Source organism: Globicephala melas, chromosome Y, assembly GCF_963455315.2.
Source record: "Globicephala melas chromosome Y, mGloMel1.2, whole genome shotgun sequence".
NCBI classification, from domain to species: domain Eukaryota; kingdom Metazoa; phylum Chordata; class Mammalia; order Artiodactyla; family Delphinidae; genus Globicephala; species Globicephala melas.
In genome coordinates this window covers 4,532,532-4,549,059 of record NC_083336.1, presented here as the reverse complement: position 1 = coordinate 4,549,059, position 16,528 = coordinate 4,532,532, and the positions used below count along the sequence as shown (strand labels likewise).

The window sequence follows — 16,528 nt, the reverse complement described above, 5'->3', positions numbered from 1 at the left end:
CTGACGGAGCTAAGAGGAAAATAATGTGTCTGGGATCGCTGCGGTGGCCCCTCTCGTCCTAACCCAACCAGCACCTCCAAGGGCTCCGGTGGATGGAAACAATAAATTTTACACTGACCATCGCAACCCAGAAGGGAGGCTAAGATCCCGGCAGGAGGTAAGCTCCGGCCACCCCTAGAGACGTGGTAAAAAGTGAGGGGCGAGCCCAGGAGAAGCAACAGCAGCCACGAGAAATGAGTCAGCAGGTCCCCGGGCACCAGGGCAAGGAACAGACCTCCCGAGGGGATTAACAGAACTCCGCGTGTCTGTGTCACGCTCCCTCCAGCCAAAGCCCACCCCCACCCCCGGATCAGCGCTGCCGCTGGTGGGAGTGGGCCCCGCAGCATCCTCGGGGGTTCGAGGGCCCGGCCTAGCCTGCGGGGCTCTCCCCGCACGGGACCCCAGGAGGCGGACAGTCACCTCCAACAGGGAAGGCTCTGGTCTCAAACTTCCATCAGTCCAACCGACGGCCAGCTCCCTGCTCTCAGGACCGGCACAAGGACCTGCACGGGAGGGCTCGGCGACAGTGGACCGTGGTTGACCCAGGCTGGCCAGCACCGGGGGTGGCGTAGCCCTCCAGACAGAGAACAGCCAATTCACGGGGAAAGAGGCAGGCGGCAGGCTCAAGGGCCCGCGAGAAAGCTCGAGCGACTTCATCCACACCAGGAGGCCGGAAGGAGAGCCTTTCCAGTGTCGTATGTGGAATACAAGAGCTGTCGCCTCTGCTGTCCCTGCGAACTGCCGCCCGTCACTGGTGACACTGTCCTGACAGGTGCGGCAGGTGGCCTCCAGCTCGAGGCGCTGTAATCACACACTCACAGTGTGACCTGACCACACGTGCTCCTCTGATGTCCAAGGCCCGCCTGGCTCCGAGCACGACGTGGCTGCTAACTTAGTTAAGGGCATGGTCCTCTAAGCTACAGCTCACCTGGCCACCCAGGTCACCGCTCACGTGGCCACCGTCCCCACCTCCTCGCTGGCCACCCTGCTTTCTCTCTCTCACCCACCTCTGACTTTTCTCCTTACAGCAGCCACAGCCATCCTTTCAAACACAAGTCCAGAAGTGTCACTCTCCCACTCAAGAGCACCCAGTGTCTTGCCATCACACCTAGAGTCACCAGGGTTGGTGCCACTCCTTCCAAGTCCCCACAGGGTCCCCCCAGCCACCCTTCCAAGCACCTCTCCCACCACGCTTCTCTGGGTGGTTCTTCTCTGGACACGCCCACCTCCTTGCTGCCTCGCCTCAGGGCCTTTGCACTGGCTGTTCCCTCAGCCCGAGCTCTCTGCCCCCTCGATGTTCACATGTCTCCCCCTCAGTCCCTGGTCACATGTGAGCCCTCAGACGGGCCTCCGTGACCGCCCTGTCTAACCAGGGTTCTGAATCCACCACTGCCCACCCTCCGCCTCCCGCTATATTTCATGCGACAGCACAACCTATCAGTTATCTTCTCTTTCCTCGACTTGAATGTCACTTCCACCGAGGCACGAACCTTGGCCATTTGGTTCCATGGTAAACCCCAGTGCCTAGACTGGTAGTCTCAACTGGGGTCAATTTTCCCTACCAGGGGATACTTGGCAATGTCTGGAGTTCAGCTGTCACAAGTGGAGAACGGTTGCAACCCACATCGAGTGGGTGGAGGCCAGGGATGCTGCTAAACATCCTACAGGACAGCCCTCACCACAGAGAATCATCCAGCCCGAGAGCCCATAGCGTCCAGGGTGAGAAACCCTGGCCTAGACACACAGCAGGGACCCAACAGATACTGGTTGAACAAAGAAGTAAATGAGGGAGTGAATGAATGAATGAACGAATGAATATCGAGGCTCACGTCTCATGGAAACGCCTTTGCAGTTCTCAGGATATCGGTGGTCTTTTCTCAGGGTACTAACATTTCACTTAATTTTTCATCCAACGAAAATTTAATGAGCACTTACTCTGCCACGTGCTATGTGCTGGGTTTACAGTGCTGAACAAAGCACACATGGTTCCTTCCCTCACAGAGCCTACAGTGCAAAAAAGAACATTCTGTACAAGGCATCTGGGGACCTGGGCTGTTCCCCAACTCTGTCGCCACTGGTCACGTGACCTTGGGCAAGTCACCTGACTTCTCGGGACATCTCTTGGTCATATGTAAAATATAAGGGTTGCTTTGATTTTTGAAGCTAGCTAGCTTCCAACATCTAAATTCTATGCATTTAATTAATCCCAGAGGTCTTTTCCTGTTTGGCATTTTTACATTGGCATTAATACCACAAGCATTGATTACAAAAGCTTGAGGAATCCACACACCCATCAAGAGGGGACTGGTTAAGTAAACTTGCACACCGTCCACACTCTGGAACATGCTGTGAGCGAGCTGATGTACAACAGCTTCCAAACAGCAGGACTAAGAGAAACGAGGTCTATCAAGTATATTAGTCTCCCAAGTACTTTCACAAGAAGATGGAATGAATGAATGAATCGGTGCTACATGATACAACACAGATGAATCTCACAATCATGCACAATCAGTGCAGAAGCCAGACATAAGCGTGTACAGATCATAGGACTCCAGGTATATGAAGTTCAAGAACAGGCGAAAGTAAACTGTGCTGACAGAAATCAGCATGGTGGTACCCTCCAGCCAGAGGATTTGACTAAAGGAGGGCAAGATGAGGCCCTGTGGGAGTACCAAGAATGTTCTCTTCAGTTGGTCAAAACCAACTGAATTAAGATCTATGCATTTCATTCCACGTAAATTACATCCTAGTGAAGAAAAAAGAAAAAGGAAAGTGCTATGTACATTCTATAGATGGATGTATTTGCACAGACATTTTCTGAAACAGTATATAAGACAGTTATCAGTGGTTGCCTTTGCAAGTGGGATGGGGGACCGGGAATGGGAAAGAGACTTTGTTTTCTTTCCATAACCTTTATCCTGCGTGAAATCCTCCCAGAAAGCATCTATTACTATTTTGATGGAAAACAAGTCATTCAAAAACTACTTATCACTCTCTAGAAAGGAAACCACCCCTGCCCTCAGAAAGGACAACTTATCTCTGGCCAGGCCGACAACACAGTCAAGCAAGGGTTTGATAATAAGGCCTTTCCCGCAGCCCACATGCCAGAATTTGCAGAGGGCTCATACACCCACCCTCCTCGCCACTAACTAATCCCCCTGGGTCTGGTTTGGGAGGGTGCAGGGCTGGAGGGCTGTTGGGCAAGCTGGGAACCTCCAGGCCAGCAGGTCTCACCTGGGGCCTCAGGTTCGTGCGGTCAAGGGCACCTGGAGCTCAGGTTAAGAATGCTCCCCTTGGGCTTCACCCTCAGATCTCAATCAGAATCCCTCACATGTCCAAGAGTCTACATTTCTTTTCTACCTTCTTTTGAACTTCCTATTGTGCACATTTTCAAATACACAGCACATTATGGAGAAGAGTCCAATTAATAACACCAATCAGATTCAACCAGTGTTCCTATTTGACTGTATTTGCCTCTTCTCGCTCTCTCTCCATTCAATTGAACCATTTAAAAGTAAATTACTGTGGTTCTCAAAGTGTAGTCTGGGAACACCCTGACGTCCCCAAGGCCTTTTAAGGGGGTCCATGCTGCCGAAAACATTCTTATAATAATTCTACATTTTTATTTGCCTTTTTCCATTCTCATTCTCTCATGAGTGTACAGTGGAATTTTCCAGAGGCTACATGACATGTGATACTGCAACAGACTGAACGCAGAAGCAGGTCTGAGAATTCATCTGTCTTCTCTTCAGCCATACATTAAAAAGATCTCCAAAAATGTTAAAAAAAAAAAATTTAAAAGTTTTTGCTCTCATGACACTTCACCCCTAACTACTTCAGCATGCATCACTGAAAAATAAGACTCCTGTACAGATACACGTGTTAGTTATCTACTGCTGTGTAACAAATCACCCTGAAACATGGCAGCAGGAAACAACCATGTCTCATCTCACTGTTTCGGTGTCAGGAATGAGGAGTGGCTGAGCTGGATGCCTACCACACCACGAGATTATGGCATCTAATCAAATTTACAAGTCTCCTCGCATGATCTAGAAGGCAGGCACATAAAAATAACCCAGGTGTCCCCAAAGCCTATTACTGACGTTTGTTCAAGCCAGGATCCAATCAAGGGCACAAGTTACAGCTGGTTATTGTCATGGACTGAATGTATCCCCCAGAATTCGTATATTGAAATCCCAATCCCCAATGTGATGGTATTAGGAGGTGGGGCCTTTGGCAGGTGATTAAGTAATGAAGATGGAGCACTCACGATGCAACTAGTGCCCTTATAAGAAGAGGCCAGAGAGCTCTCTTCCCACCATGCGAGGACACAAGAAGGCAGCCATTTGCAATGCAGAAGAGAGCCCTCACCAGAACCCAGCTATGCGGGCACCCTGAGCTCAGACTTCCAGCCTCCAGAACTGTGAGAAATAAATGTCTGTCGTTGATGAGCCACCCGGTGTGTGGTACTCTGTCACAGCAGCAGAGCTGCCTAGGACAGTCATTCCATCGCTTAAGTCGCTTTTGATGGAGAATTCTCCTCCATTTTTTTTTCTTTTTTAACTTATTTATTTTATTTATTTTCGGCTGCATTAGGTCGTCCTTGCTGCGCGGGGCCTTTCTCTAGTTGTGGCGAGCGGGGGCTACTCTTCCTTGCCGTGTGCAGGCTTCTCACTCCAGTGGCTTCTCCTGTTGCGGAGCACGGGCTCTAGGCGTGCGGGCTTCAGTAGTTGTGGCACGTGGGCTCAGTAGTTGTGGCTCGTGGGCTGTAAACCGCAGGCTCGGTAGTTGTGGCGCATGGGCTTAGCTGCTCCACGGCACGTGGGATCTTCCCGGACCAGGGCTCAAACCCGTGTCCCCTGCATTGGCAGGCGGATTCTTAACCACTGCGCCACCAGGGAAGCCCTCCTCCTCTTTCATTTTCTTTCACATCATTGACTGGGTGCAGAGACAACGCCCAATGACCCACATAGCGTGCCAAGCCATTCTGGGGACAAGCTACCTGGCCGGCTGTGGGCGCCACCTGTAAAGAAAATGGCTGGAAGTGGACAAAGGAGGCTGCCTGTGCCCCGGCCTCTGCACACTGGCTCCTTCTCGCTAAAGAACCAACCCTCCCCCAGGAGAGCAGTTTTTATGGGGCCAGGAAGAGGCTGAGAGAGCGAGCTGAGGGCAAGGGTACTGGGGGAGGGGCACACCACAGTCCCAGGCCCGTGGGGGGGACAAGGATAATTGTTTGATTATAAGCTCCCTCCCCCAAACCCACTACACATAGCCCATGCCTCGCAATGCCACTGCCATGACTGCTTCCTGTCTCCCGGGAGTTTCCAGCTTGCTGACCCTCTTACATCCATCTGATCCCCCCAAGAGCCAAAGAAGCAGGACCAGCAAGTACAGTAGCCCCATTTACATTTTCGGCAACGGTTCCAAGAGGTGAAGTGGTGCAGCAAAAGCCGCTCTCTGAAGTGTCAGAGCCAGACCTTTAGCGGCCAGTCCTACACTGGAGCGTAAAGCGCGTGACCGTGACGGCCACAACGGGCACCAGCACCCGCGTTACCTCACTCCCTCCCCTCGACACCTGCACACGGGTCCTATTCCCACTTTTGCAGATAAGGATGGGGACCCTGGTCTGTCCCAGTTCCCGACACGCTGGTGTACTGCTTGTGCTCTTCCCTCCTTCCCTGACACTCTGGCAAGCTAGCTTCCCAGCTACGACTGGCACACAAAACAGGCCTCCCCTTTTTGACTGAAGCTACTTCTGGAACCCCAGAGCATAAAAAAGTCTCCGCACTGACAACATCATGAAAGGGAATCGGATCTCTGACCAAGGGCTCAGCATGAAACAAATCATAGGAAAATGAATTCTAGAATACCAGAGCCAGAACATCTAAGATCGTCCAAATCAGTGGTTCTCAACCAGGGGCAATGGAGCCCCACGAGGGAACAAGTGGCAGGGTCTGGAGACATTTTTCATTGTCACAACTTGGGGGGCAGGGGCCACCGGCATCTAGTGGGTGGAGGCCAGTGATGCAGCTAAACAAACATCCTCCAGAGCACAGGACGGTGCCCACAACAAACAGATTTATCCAGCCCCAAACGTCAATAGTGCCAAGGCTGAGAAACCCTGATATAAATTCCTTGGTCACTCTGGGGACAAGAAAACTGACTCCCAAAGACACAAAGTGACTTGTCCTGGGTTCCACAGTCCCAAAGCCAGAAGTGGAATCAGGTCTTTACTACATCTGTCTCTCATCTGCTCTGTCTAGGGTTGGGCTGGGGAACAAGGGAAGGTAGGGGCCTGAGAACCTTGACTCTAATAGCCAACCTGAACCAAATGAAGAAAACTGCAGTAAATTAATTATTGAATTACTGCAGCAACACATCAGGGTGTCCAAACGCTGAAAAAAATGCCTTATTTAATTATCAACTAAAATACCATTGTTTTACAGGTCCTCCCACAGTTGCTGGATGGGTCAAATAATACATGGTGTGCGCTCCAATACAATTCAGTGATACCACGGCTTCCAGAGGGGTCACGTTTTACAAGAAAGAACGCCACATTCTCCTCTTAAGAGTACCCACACATGTCCTGGCCTCGGGTCGTATGTGAACCAGAGAAAGGAATGTAAACACAGGTGTGAACTCTCAAAAGAGTCCCTTAAAATCCCACCTCCTGTCCTGCTAAAATTGAAGTCAGCTGATCCCTCCTCCATCTGCCACTGCAGTCATCAAGCCCCTTCTTTCAGCAAGCAAATTACTTAGCAATGGAATTAAAAAGAACACTGGAGGGCTTCTCTGGTGGCGCAGTGGTTGAGAGTCCGCCTGCCGATGCAGGGGACACGGGTTCGTGCCCCGGTCCGGGAAGATCCCATATGCCGCGGAGCGGCTGGGCCCGTGAGCCATGGCCACTGAGCCTGTGCGTCCGTCCGGGGCCTGTGCTCCGCGACGGGAGAGGCCACAACAGTGAGAGGTCCGCGTAAAAAACAAAATGAACACTGGAAATTCATGGCTTTCGGTGTTCATTTCCAGCTCCACCCCCTTCTAAAGACCTTTTTGATCTTAACAGATGTAGCTGGTTTGCACTCTCCTACACGCACATTGGGAGCTTTATTTTATTGGATACTGTTATATTTTAATCTATTTAAAACACCTGGAGAAAACAAACACATTTCTGACATATCCCCTTTAAATGCTGGAACCTTGCAAAATAATGCCAAACAATTTAGACCGCACATCTAGCTCTTCAAATGCTAACCAAGAATTTTCCACTCCATTTCAAGCAAAGCAGCTTGGCTTTGAAAGAAATCAGGCTGACTACTGAGGACAAACCCCTGTAAGGAGGATCACTAAATGTGTCATTATTTAAGAAGCACAATGACCGTCGGTAAACAGTTATCTTTGCCAAGCAGCCCCTGTCTCTCCTTACAATGCGTGTACTGTGATCATTTCTGATTTTTTTTCCCCTCCTGTGAAAGAAGCCCGGGTCTTTTAGTCTGGCCCCTGCCCACTTTCCCAGGGTGCGCCTGCCAAGACCCAAGTCACGCGTGAGCCTGCAGCCGCCCTCTGCGCCCTCCCTGCTGCCTCGTGCCTGCAGCATCCGCAGCAGCCAGAAAAACCCCACTCTGGGGCGCCGACGGGCTGCAGGGGCTCCTCCTGCAGAGTCCCTTACCTGCAGTGCCGCATGGCGCAGGCCGGTCGCCCACCTGCGCCGCATCCTTTCTTCGGTGCAATGGCTGCTGACGTCACCGGGAGGCGGGCGCACGCCGCCACGTAACGCCCTCGGGGCGAGGAGGGGAGGGGGGCGGGGGAAGACCCTGGAAGTCACTGGAGGCGAAGAGCGAGTGGCCGGGAAGCCTCGCTCTGGCCTCCTTTCAGGGCGGTGTGTTTGGTGTGGGCAGCTGGCCTAGCCTTCCACCAACTGTGGGAAACAAACAGCACACAGAAGGGGAGACCCAAATGACTCCAGGCCCCACGGAGGTAATAGAATTTCAATAAGGTGATTAGTAATGAAAGGAAATAATTTAGTCTTTTATTTTTAAAGAGTCTTTATCAAATGCAGTGGAGAACTAAATAAACAAACCTATTTTGTGCAAATCAAAATGACCGTTAAAATACAGAGTGCGTATACATATTTTGCATAGAGGGTCCATGTTTCAAACCGTATATCAAATACATTAATTTGAAGCATATTCACTGTGGAATGTAATACCAATTGCACTGATGAATAATGCTTGTAATTACTCTCAATACCTGCATTCCAATATCAACGTGTTTTTGCCGAAGAAAACAACAGTGACACCACGTAGTTATACTTCTTACTTGAACATTTGACTGTTTAAAGTAAAGCGCTAGTGCATGAGCACGGTTGTACTTGTGTCTGTTTTCCTAAATCTTCTGGTAAAGAATGTGATCTCTCAGACATGAAAGTTAATTCACAATAACTCATTATTATACGTTTTATAATTTTTATCACATTCTGCGGAAGTGAGTCTTCTATTACAGAAAATATGTACAATGTCAATATTTCTCATTCACAACTGAAATAGCCTTGCCTAGAGGGACTTAGAAAATTCCAACTGTGATCATTTCATAAATCTGAAACGGCATATTTCAGACTTAAACTGTGAAGATATCAACTTTCTTGCCAAACCACATAAACGTTTTTGAAATGTGAAAGAGCAAAAGCAGGAACTGTTTTTATTTGTATTCCAGTTTCATATAGATTAGTTTCCTTTCGTTTGAATTTAAATTGCAATTTTAACATCACCTTCGCTGGCGCCCCTGAAAGAGGTGTGAAACGGGCTGTTTCACAAGCAGGCCAGGGTTATTACTTACTTGCTATTTATTGCGGCAGCTTTCATGTCCTTCTATATTTAACCCCGGGCCCTTTTACCACCATCCCCTCCTGATTTAACCACATTTCTGTTCAGAAGGTCAGTCTCTAATTTGGGGCTAAATAACAGCCCTTGTCTCGCACAGCGATCGATTATTTTCAACTCGATTTTAAAAATCAACAAAGTGGCCGTACGGTATTCCAGGTCCTTCCTCTCCTTTGTTTTTCTGAGTGATAAACAACTTACCTTTTGCTTTCAGATTCCTGAGATATAAAATGTAAATGCTACCGAAATCCCATGCTCCAGTGGGTTGAGGGCCCACTAGAGACAGAAACTGACAAGCTCATTTTCCTGGAGGCAGAAGCCGATTTCAGCCTTCGGCGCGTGGGGCGGGCCCCCACTACCCCGAGCCAAGAGCCAGGCTGCGAGCGTCACGTGCTCCGTGCAGCCACTCGGCCCTGCCCGGCAGGCTGGGTCACCTCGGCTCTGGAGGCCGGCCCTTCCAAGCCTCGTACAGTCGGTTCCCTCGGGTGCACAGAGAACCCCGCGTCCCCGACACGGAACGCGCTGCCCGCTGGGGTTGGGCTGCCGGTACTATGGTGGTGGGAGTTCCAAGAATCGACGGGAGCTGGGACGCGGGGCGGTCTATAAAATGCCCTCCGAGGTCCGAAGTGACTTGCTCTGTGTTCCGGCTTGGCGGAAATGACTCAAGCAGAGGCACCTTCCTCGTCGTGGGGCGATTTTTTTGCCAGTAGGTTAGTTTCACCTTCTCTTCTCCAGGTGATTGTTCAAGTGTGAAGAACATTACAGCAAACAGGCAATTCAGGAAAAGCCTAAAACTGGGGCGCACCGTTTTCAACAGAATGAGATCACTTCCAACATCCTCCACCTCCACCCATGAAATTGTCCTTTTGGCAAGGACTTAAAAAAAAAGATTCTCCCCCCCCCCCCCGCCCCGGCATAAGAATGTAAATTGAACAATCTTCCTGGTGGGATGTTTAGCAATTCCTACCAAAAACCTTGCAAATATGCGCGGGTTGAAACATAGAGTGGGCCCGACAGCTATTGCTGTCATTTGCTCCAGGAACTAGCCTCATTAGGAAAAAAGAATCGTGAAAGGAAGAATTGCTGCAATATTATTTATGACCTCAAAGCACCAGCAGCAAGTTAAGTGGCCAGAAACAGAGGATAGGTTAGGTTTATAAGACATCGGTACAACACAAGAATTAAAACAGATATGGTAATAGATACTTTTCGACATGGAAGGACATTCACGGTGTCTTAAATGAAAAAAAGCAAGCTCCAAAGCGTTATGTGCTGAATGATCCGACGAATGTATGTAGGTGTTGAAGGGAAGCAGAAGATGCCACCCCCAAAATAGGCCACTTGGCATGCTGATTATTTTGAATTAAAGTTACTTAAGAAACAGCCTGTTCAAATAAAAGACACTCTGACCTTCCTTGGTCCCCCCAAAGGCATGTGAAGGTACCCTGCCCCCACCAGGTGGATAAAAGGCATCCTTATTGCGGAGACAGGAAATTCACCACCTGGAAAGCTGTATAAACAAACCTTGTTACTTGCACTAATTTGCTAGCCCAAGCCCAAACCCCTTTGTTTCTCCAATTCTACACAAACTTATGGTTTTCTTGTCTAGAAGGTATAAAAGCTGCCTGCTTTGGTGACTTCTTGGAGTCTCAGAATTCTATGGGCTCCCCTACCACAGGAAATTAAATTTGTTTCTCTCCTGTTAATCCATCTTATGTCAATTTAATTATTAGACCAGTCAAGAAACCTAGAAGGGAAGAAGGGAAGAGTTCCCCCCCCCCTACAGTTTAATATATTTATATCTACGCAAATACTTTTGAACAGAGAAAACAACTGGGAAGCAAATTCACTGAAGTATCAACCTTAGTATTTCACTCATTAGTGAGATTAAGGGTATTTCTCATTTTCTTCTTTTTAGCTTAGCAGCATTTTCTAGTTTTTCTACGATTAACATGCATTGCTTTGATAACAAGAAACAGCTATTGCTTTTTTTTTTTTTAAGCACTGTAGGAGGCATGATCATGGATTATGTACATTTTGCTACTTTTTAACGCAGATTTCATTCCTTGAAGATTCTCAAATCTTAACCGCAAAGCCCGGAGAGAACAATTCCTAATCATCCTAGGTTATTCTGCTCATAAAAATCTTTAGGAAGGAAGATGGCAGCTCAGAACTGATGTTACCATTTCATCGTCCGTAGGTCCAGCCTTAATTTCTCTTCCATTTAAATTCACTTCGTATTCTGCTATGTGCGAAGACTGAAAGATAGCTGTTAAGATCCTTCCTGAAAAGATTCTTCAAACACTTACGTAATAACCTTTGAGCTTTAATTTCTCCATACTGGCACCTTCTGCTTTCTTCACAGACTTCTACTTGTTAATCCCTTTGAATCTTTTACATTTTTTTCCTCTTATCTGCTGCTGGTACATGGGACACTGTCTGGGGACAGTTTTGGCTGCCACACCTCGGGGCGGGGGGGGGGGGCCCTGGCATCTGGTGGGTGGAGGCCCGGGATGCTGCTCACCAACCTACAGTGCCCAGGACAGCCTTGCAACAGAGAAGGTTCCAGCCCAGAATATCACTAGTGCCGAAGCAGAGAAACCCTGCTTATACAGTATAATTTCATTCACTCAAATCTTCCATTTCCCAGGCTTTGTTTTTCTTTTTTTTTTTTGGCCGAGTCCCGCAGCATGAGGGATCTTAATCCCCCGGCCGACCAGGGATCAAACCCAGGCCCCCTGCAGTGGAAGCGCGAAGTCTTAACCACTGGACCTCCAGGGCAGGCCCTTCCCAGTCATTTTAAAGAGTTCACCATTGTATAACATGCTGGAAGCTCTGCTTCATTATAATCCCTTAAATGTGGTACTGCTGGCACGTGGGAAGTATGATTCCCTGTATCTTCATAGACCATTTCAGAATTGATGCACAGGAAGCTGCAAAGGGTGGTTATCTCTGGGGAGCGGAACCCAGTGACTGGGACACAGAGAGGGAAGGGAAGTTTTCATAGACATGGAAGCACACTACATGGTAAAACAAACGAACAAACAAAAAACTGTCTCTGGGATACAGTGTTACACCAGAACCAACATTGTCTTCAAATGTTCTCAGACACCATCTTGAAGTATTACATAACAACCATATTACAGTATTATTGTCTGTGCTATTTGTCAAGCTTCTGCAAGCCTCGATTTTCCCTTCTAGAAAGTAGGGAGCAGTAGAGGTAGTAAAAGGATCCACCACCTGGGGGCGTTTTGAGGCTTAAGTGAGGGCTCTGGAAAGAGTAAGCACCGCTTTGCAGAGCCTTACTGGAGCCTGAGACGCAAGGAAAAATGTGTACCCCTGTATCTGCTTATCAAAATACCTAGCATATTTTGAGCCGAGTGGAAAAAGTTATAAAGACTCACAATCTAACACACACACACCTATATATAAAGCCCCACGTGGCCCAGTTCATTTGCACACCATTGTCAACTCACATAAACCCACCCACGGGGAAAGCAGGGCATGTAACCCCTGGACAGTTGGACATAATTATTCCCCTTACACAGTAATACAGGGTAAAATTGCACTGCTTCAATATGGTAGCCACTAGCCACAAGCTGCTATTCAAGTTTAAATTAATTTAAATTAATAAAATTTAAAATTCAGGGACTTCCCTGATGGTCCAGGGGGTAAGACTCTGCACTCCCAATGCGGGGACCCCAGGTTAAATCCCTGGTCGGGGAGCTGGGTCCCACATGTACGCCACACCTAAGACCTGGCACAGCCTAAATAAATTAAAAAAAATTTTTTAAATAAAGTTCAGTTCCTTAATCACATTAGCCACATGTCAAGTGCCTGATCGCCACATATGGCCTAGTGGCTACTATATTTTAGTGCAGATATAAAACAATTCCATAATTGCAGATAGTTCTATTGGGCAGTGCTGCAAAGCGTTTCTTTTAAACTAATTCCATTGCAATAAAACAATTTGTGTTTATTACCCAGGGGATTCTGTCTGTAACTGCAGAGTAGGAAAAGCAATCTGGCCAGAGTGTCTGTTGGTGGGAAGGACGGAAAACCATAGATTCTAAAAGGCTGTGTGCCTCTCGCCACAGGTCCCAGACACGATGTTTCCAAACCAAAAGACGTGCAGCCTCTGCCTTTGGATGCAACCAAGGGCCTGCAAATCTTGCTCCAAAATGAGGTGGCAGTGTATGATCACTTGTTTCAAAGCAAAAATTGAGATGCGTGACAAGAAAATATTGTCAGTCTACTTAACAGAGACAGACAATAAATCTAAAAACAATGACTAACCCAGCAGTAACGAGTACTCCTGCCACCAAGAAACCAAGTCTCCCTGGAGAAATGACCATTTCCAGGTCACAAACATCTGGTCAAGCAGGGTAGTGTTACCAAACCAAACTTGGTCCCCTCGCCCATAGAGCAGCAAAACCAATGTACTGACACTGGCTTGTGGTGAAGGAAAGCGCAGCGTTTGTTTCAAGGCCAAGGAAGAACTGGCGGCTTAGCTCAAAAGATCCAAGCTCCCCAGTGGCTTTCAGGGAAGGGTTTTTAAAGACAGTGTGAGCGAGAGGGTGACAGGGTGTGTGATCAGCTAGCTCGTGCACAATTCTCTCATGGGTTGATGGTGAGGTAACAGGGTGATTTTAAAAATCAGGAATCTCGATCTCAACCTTCTGGTTCCAACTGGTCTGGGGTCTATGTGACCAGCATGCAATTAACTTCTTCCACCTGGTGGAGGTTTTAGTGCCTGCAGACAATTGAAGGGTACGGCCCAGGGTATTATCTGTAGCCCCTGAGGAAGAACCAAAGGCCCTTGACCTTGTTTTATGGCTAAACTGTTATTCTAAGTCTTACTTGAATATTTTTTGTTTCTGTTTCACCATTTTTTTCTTCTCTTATTAAATTTTTCTTTTTGGAACTCAGGGAAGGTCTAAGATGCTAAAGATTTTCTACACACAAGAGGTGGGCAGGGGACACAGGGCCTGGGCAAGTGTCTGTCCCTGGGAAAGCTCTGTAGGGTCCCGCTCCGTTTCAGTAGCAAGGAAGCCGTCTCAGACTCCTGAGGACATATAAAAAGGACCCAGCAGTCAACCAGCAGTCTGCCTCAGCTACAGAGGAGGGAATTTGAGCATTAATAAGGATAACCACTCCAGTGGATTAAAGCACACCAAACATATTTAAATTTGTGTTAATAACGATACTAAAAAAAAAAAAATCCATAAACAAATTGGTCACCACTGTAACAGTGCTGGGGAAACCATTATTTTCAAAACTGGTCAATAAAGAAAAAATTCAAGCATTTATCTTGCTTTTCCCATATAAACTGTACCACTGGATAACCAAATAGACTAGTAAGTTTCTCTTAATAAAAGCATTTCAAAGTAAATAATAATGTTTTAAAAATTGAGAGAACATCATCATTTTGCAACCCTTAGTGAATTAATGGATCTAGGTATTGATTATCAATAGTTGCAAACCCTATAAAAAGAAACATTATAAGCTACCTGATGGATGAAGATATGTCTTGCCACCCATCCCAGCCCCCAAAAAAGAAAGGAAAAAAACAAAAGGGAATCTGATCAAGCTTTTAGGTTCAACAACAGCTTTTTTCAGCATTTATTTTTAGGAAATAAAGTTCAGAGGAACATGTTAAACTACACCCAGGGATACAATGAGCCAAGTCCAGGCTGTGGGAGATCAGAAAACACACAAATTACAAAGGTGTGTGTGTGGTAGGGGGCGTGGGTCCTGTGAATTAAAAACCGACACAGTGGTCGCTTCGGCAGCACATATACTAAAAAAATTGGAACGATACAGAGAAGATTAGCATGGCCCCTGCGCAAGGATGACACGCAAATTCGTGAAGCGTTCCATAAAAAAAAAAAAAAAAAAACCGACACAACTGCGCTGAGATGGCACTGTGCACCTATGAAGATGACAATGATCAAAATGACAAATGTTGGCCAGGAAGTGGAGAAATTGAAGCCCTTGTACACTGCTGGTAGGAATATAAAATGGGCAGCTGCTTTGGAAATAGTCTGGCAGTTCTCCAAATGGTTAAACATAGAATTACCATATGATCTAGAAATTCTACTTTTATGTATAGACCCAAGAGAAATAAAGACCTGTGTCCACACAAAAACTTGTACACAAATGTACACAGCAACATTATCCCTATCAGCCAAAAAGTGGAAACAACCCAAATGGCCATCAACTGCCGAACAAATAAACACGATGTGGTCTATCTACACAAAGGAATATTACTCAGCAATAGAAAGGAGTGAAGTCCTGACACAGGCTACAATGTGGACGAGCCCAGAAGACATGATGCTGAGCGAACAAAGCCAGCACACATAGCATGTGATTCTATTTCCAGGAAACGTCCACGATAGGCAAATCCACAGAGAGAGAAAGATTGGCAGTTACCGGGGGTGGTGGGGGGGGGGGGAGGCGGAGAAATGGGGTGACGGTTAACCGGCACAGGGTTTCTTTTTGGGGTGAGGAAAAAGTTTTACAATTGATTGTAGCATCTGCACTACGAACATACTAAACTCCGAATATACTAAAAACTGATGAATTACATGCTTTAAAAGGGTGAATTGTATGGTATGTGAATTCTATCTCAAGAAAGCTCCCCCTCCCCCCAAAACACCACAGACTTAAAAAAAAATCCCAATAAACAGATATTTAGATTCTGTTCAGTTAAAAAAAAAAAAAAAAGGAATGATCTTGAGGCAAGTGAAAAGGTGAACCATGGATGATGAATGCCATTGAGGAGTTATTAAATGTTATGATGTGATAAGGATACTGTGTGTGTCTTTCTCTCTTAGCCATATGTACTGAAATGTTTCCAGCTCAACCAGAAAGGTGTATGGTATTTGCTTCAGAACTCGGGAAGGTGGGGCGGGCGGAGGTGTAGACCAAACAAGATGGGCCAAGAGTGATCCATGTTGAAGGGGTAGGGGAGAGGGCTGCATGTGTCTTCACTGTACTATTCTATTTTCATACCTCTATTTTTTATGTTGAATACAATTATATACATTTTAATATATTTAAGTCTCTAATTACCTTTTTTTTTAATCACACACATTTCCATTCTGTTCTTAAGGCAGGTTAGTTTAATTTTGTAGAAGAAATGCTTTCAAACAATCCAAATGACACAATTAGAACAGTGATAAAAACAGAGATGAATACTGATTATAACTTATTCCCACAACAGAAGGTTACTTATTTCGGTGGTGACAATTACGTGACCAGATGAAGTGAAGACCGAATTCCCTTTTACTCATCACACTGATTCTAAAGGACCCTGGTGGCAGACTTCGGATTGTCCAAGGCACGATTACGGGCAAACTTAAACATAAGAAAATACGCCTTAAGACGACTGGACTTCACTTTTCGGACATGTGGGATATTTTCCAGGGGGTGGCAGTCTTAACTAGTGGGAAGCTGCACAATCGATCACGAAAGAGAAGCCAGTTAGGGTGCCTCGTGCCCTGCCTGCTGGCCTGGCCTCTGTCGCTGTCCACGTGCCACTTCCAGCACGGCCTGCGAGCAGCACGGACCCGTCACCTCCCCGTCCTTCATCAGCCTGGCTTTTCCTTCCT

At 47.0% G+C, this 16,528-nt stretch overlaps 1 protein-coding gene and 1 non-coding gene across 2 annotated transcripts in view; one reads left to right on the top strand and one right to left on the bottom strand.

The window, feature by feature from the left end:
• The window catches only part of LOC132594640 (H(+)/Cl(-) exchange transporter 4-like), a 72,376-nt gene extending 64,629 nt beyond the window's left edge, over positions 1-7,747 (bottom strand). Inside the window, exon 1 of the mRNA XM_060293117.1 lies at positions 7,706-7,747. The gene's annotated coding sequence lies outside the window, so the exon portion shown is untranslated. The remainder of the gene's footprint in view (positions 1-7,705) is intronic.
• A 6,944-nt stretch (positions 7,748-14,691) lies between these two features.
• Positions 14,692-14,801, top strand: LOC115850061 (U6 spliceosomal RNA). Its single transcript, XR_004038224.1, has one exon. It is a non-coding gene; the product is annotated as a U6 spliceosomal RNA (small nuclear RNA).
• Positions 14,802-16,528: the final 1,727 nt, after the last annotated feature.